Here is a 4762-nt window from a genome sequence, read left to right as displayed (position 1 = left end):
AGTCAACATGTATTTCTCATTGACTAAATATTAAAATGCATCCTGTGGCATGTGCTGTGCTTACTGTGCTGGTATCCAAGTTAGACAAGGAAAGGGGGATAGACAGGAAACATCTGGAAAAGGTGGTTTCTGTGCTGAGACTCGGAAAGTCTAAGTAGGTAATACGAGGACACCCAAAATCCAAGGATGAGCTGGAGCAAAAGTGGTGAGTTTGCAGCTAATATAGTTGACAATCATTTGCCTGGATATATCTCCAGATACAGTGAAACTTAAAGATATGCCAAGGTAATCAGATGCCAGATTTATAAAGAAATGACTAAACTAACTTGAGCTTGTGTGCTTAGATTTAGAAAGATATTAAATGCCACCCTGAGGACGTAAGCTTGTCTTTCGCTGGAAGATAAATGCAACATAAATTATTGACTAGAAAATATAGTGTAGACTCTTGAGGGCAGGAAATGAAAGCACCAATTAAAATGCTTTGATAACAGCACAAAGAAGACCATAGATAAAATTACTTCTTAAATTCTACCACATGCTGAATGTGCCATCTGAGACTACATCATGTGACCTTTATGACTCCAGGGATGACATAATAAAGACAATGATCCCTGGGCCGGTTCCTGCATTTATCTCCTGTTGCAACCTATCCTAACTTAACACTTTTAATACTTTCCACGATGAACCAGACACAATTTAGTACTTTTCCCTCTCTCCATGTTTTTGTGTTTTTCCAAATTCTTCCATTTTCTCTTCTTTCTTACAAGAAAGCACTAAAATTTACTCCCATTATTTTCCATCAAATGATCATATCAATCAAATATCTTTTTTTAAGTGGTATCTTTGTCTCCCGTTTAACTCTTAAGTCTATTTAAAAAGAAAATAAATAAAATAAAGGTACACAACTATGTTAATTTTTCAAATAAGAAAATTGCAGATATTTGTCGACATTTGCCAACATCAATTTTAATCTTTTTTATTCTACATAATATGGTAGACCTCTGGCAGATAAGTTGTAATTAGGATGACGTTTATAAACTGAAGATGGCTGATGAGTTGGCCTTGAAAGAGAGGTGGCTGATGTATCAGCTCTCACTGGCATGGGAAACCGTGCGTTGCTCCCTAGTTGAAGTTTAGAAAAACGACCTTCATTGGCAGATATGTTGTGATATCTATTTGGAAAATTAGAAGGTTCCACCATCAATCCAAAATAATTGCTCTGTATGGGAGACAATATGCTGTCCTGGAAATAGAAGTTGTAGTTGTAATGAAGTTCACAACAAGACCATTTGCTTCAGTGTAGCTGCTTTGAGAGTGCCCGTGGACAGTGGTCAACCAATTTAAAAGAGCACGTTGATACACTGCAATTTGTTCTGGTGGTCTAAATGAAATTGATGATGGAGGAGAAATATCATCTCTGATCAGGGTAGTGGTATCACCAATTATGTGGCTAGTTCAGGGCATTCTTATTAGAGGCATGTTTAAATTTGCAGAATGTAAAAATGCCCTTTCGTCACTAGTGTCAGCCACAAAAACAGAATTATAATTATCCACATTACCCCCTCCTTTAAAGTGCTTCTTTTTGAAATCTTCAACCAATGAAGATACCAGAGAGGCATTTGTAATCGCAACTCTTCTTTTTATTCTCACAAAAATTGGGAGAAAGCCTCATTTAAAATTTGGATTTTGATAGAACTGCAGCTAAAACCAAAGGAGAAAGGTTTTAGTAATATTTTAAACCAAAATACAAGACTACAGTAAGCGTAATGTATAAAACCTCTGATTTCATGTTTACTATGCACAGCTGACGATATTTTGATATTCCTTATTAGGAAATTCACATTTTAAAAGTATAGACATCAAATTTAAGAAGTTAGCATTTGCAGTAATTGTGAATGCCAATTTTCAAAAGCAGCTTTAATACATTTATTTAGATTTCTGGTAAGATTCATAATTGCAAGCAAAGTTTCTTATAATCTTGAATACTTATGGCACTGTCCTCTTTTTTTAGAAAAAATAAAGGATTTAAATTTGGAGTTTTATACAATTATCAAAATCTAGCTTTACATTTATATTACCATAAATTGTTATATAAAATAAACTTCTATATATAAGTTAACATGTGGTAACTAAAATTACTGAATATGTTGCTTAAAACAGAGACTACTTTTCTTTTGCCAGAAAGTCAGCTAGACAGGCAGATCTTTGAAAATTCTGCTGCACTTTACTAAACCCATAAAGATTAAGCAGTCTAAGTAAACTTTTCATACTTCCAGTTTCAAATATTATAAAAAAGGCATTTTTTCCCAAAACTTCCTTCTTAAAGACATCTTCGTCAATCACTATGGAAGTTCCATTATCATCCCACCAGATGGATTTAAATTGGTCACTCCCAGCCATTTTTGAGGGTTTTATTAGAAATGTCAGAGAGCAAAAATCATTATCTTCATCTGGTTCAGAGACACAAAGTGTGTAACATGGTCTTTTTATCAAGGATTCTTCAGACAAAGTCTGAAAAGCAATTTCTGCAATCATAGACCTCAAGTCCAAGTCCCCAGAGAATGTTTGATCACACAATAGAGATCTACCAGTGTTTCCTGAACCAGTTGGTCCATCTTTACGAGACACATCTTGAATTTGTGAAGAAATATGTGCCATTTCAAATAACTTTTTCTACAGCCACTTTTCTAATCTGCATAATTTTGAGCACTGCAGCTTCAAATGCTGCTTTGGCAGGCCTGCACAGATAAACAGCTAGGCCGTCACAATGTTTCTCACCCTGAGAAGCTGTGACATCACAAAATGACTGGTCTCCTAGAAACTCAAGTGTAACATTCAGCCAGTGTTTACTTTTCATTCATCCAGTTAAATTGAAATATATAGGATGCTTATTTTTATAGTGTTATCTGCAAATATTATCCCCACAAAATCTTTTTAAATAATTTAATTTTGGTGTCTGTGAAATAAAACCAATCTCCATTCTGTTATACAGAAATTTATACCTGATTTGTGAACAGAGTATAAATAATGGCAAAAATATATAAAATAAATTTTAAGTTTTGGAATTTAAAGTGAAATTTGTGTAAAACCTGTTCAGAGAATGTATAACTATTTTATTATAATTTGTAATTAAAGTGAAACATAATTTGATTTGGAAATGGAAGTAGGTATTTATCTGTGTACTTTACAATAAGTAGCTCTATGTTCAAAACATGGGCAGAATAAATATCAGTTTATCTGGTATGTTTATAAATAAATAGTAATTATTTCTGAAATAAAATTAGATTAATATAATCAATCAAATTTAAGAAATCCCAAAGTGGGGAATTTTTGTTTTAAAATCTAATTCAGTGCTATAATTAAAACAATTGTAATTTAATATCCTACTTTAAAATTACAAAAGAGCCAATCTTATTGTGTATTTAAAAATTTTTATTTTTGACATTCTTTGACTCAGAGGTTTTTCAGTCCTTAGAAGAAATAAATTTTCTTGCCATCTTTATAATCAATACTCTTGTGGCTTCTGTTATGTGTTCCAAAATGATGTTGATAAATACACTTATGCACAAGATCCTGGGTTCTATAAGCATTGACTCCATTAAGGGGCAAACAAACAATCAAAAAACAAAGATATAACAGTATATGTTGGTTGGGGTGAAAAAGACCACGTTATGCATTCTAGGAAGCATTATGTTTCTCAGTCCTGAAACAGTTGGCATTGTTATCAAAATACAGCATTTTGAGGCAAGTGATTGGTTCACTAAATGTAAACAATAGCTATATTTTGTATCAGTTAACTGTAGTAAATCAAGTTCTACCAAAAGTTATATTCTGTATTTAGAAATAAATTCCATTAAGGATAAGCCAAATTCAAAATGAGAGATAAAATTTTAAATAAATAAATGTAAACTCAAGCCACAATGTAAATTTTTCCTTCAGTATGTGTATATTCCATTCTAAATCAACATTAGCAACATGAAATCGTGCATAATATAAGTATTAGAAACTATAGTTAAGTTGCATTTAGTCCTGATTCATCAATATTATTTAATGTATGCAAATCAATATATGTCATACCATCCCTTAAAATACAGAGAATTCAAAAATAAAAATCTCAAATTATGTAGGAAAATTATTGACAGATCTGATCTTAATTTTTTATAAAAATATTCTAAGCAAATTCACTTTAGATAGAATGTAACTAAACATAATAAAAGCCATTTATGAAAAACCCATGACTATCTTTAAGTTCAATGTAAACGTACAGGTAGGTTTTTCTCTGGTCCAGTAATAAGAAAAAGTAGCTCATTCTCACTTGTCCTAAATTACACTACAAGAAGTCCTAGCCAGAACAACCAGTCAATACAAAATATAAAAGGTATCCAACTTACAAAAAAGCAGTAAAATTTTTAGAGTTGACATAATTATACATTGATGGAAAAGTCCATATACTCCTCCAGTGACTGTTAGAAATAATGAACAAACTTAGTAAACTTGCAAAATACAAAATCAATATACAAATATCCTTTGCATTTTTATATAGTAACAACACATTATCAGAAAGGGAAATTAGGAAAACAATTGTGTATATATTTATACAAAAAAGAATAAAATAGGAATACATTTGATAAGTGAAATAAAAGAAATAAACATAGATCAATAAATTGCAGGGGCAAGAAATATAAGTAAACAAAATAATTAGAAAGATATTCTGTGCTTATGGATTGTATAAAATGTGAGGAGCTATTCTAATCTATCTTTT

The 4762-nt window shown here is 31.6% G+C and overlaps 1 long non-coding RNA gene across 1 annotated transcript; it reads right to left on the bottom strand.

Annotated features, from left to right (window-relative positions):
• Positions 1-960: 960 nt before the first annotated feature.
• LOC140692603 (uncharacterized) lies at positions 961-2758 on the bottom strand. The gene is made up of 3 exons (XR_012068163.1): positions 2589-2758; positions 1560-1701; positions 961-1172 (listed from the first exon to the last, which is right to left on the bottom strand). It is a non-coding gene; the product is annotated as an uncharacterized lncRNA (long non-coding RNA).
• Positions 2759-4762: the final 2004 nt, after the last annotated feature.

Source organism: Vicugna pacos, unplaced genomic scaffold (genome assembly GCF_048564905.1).
Source record: "Vicugna pacos unplaced genomic scaffold, VicPac4 scaffold_14, whole genome shotgun sequence".
NCBI lineage: Eukaryota > Metazoa > Chordata > Mammalia > Artiodactyla > Camelidae > Vicugna > Vicugna pacos.
The sequence above is the reverse complement of the archived record's forward strand: the minus strand, read 5'-3'. Positions and strand labels throughout refer to the sequence as shown.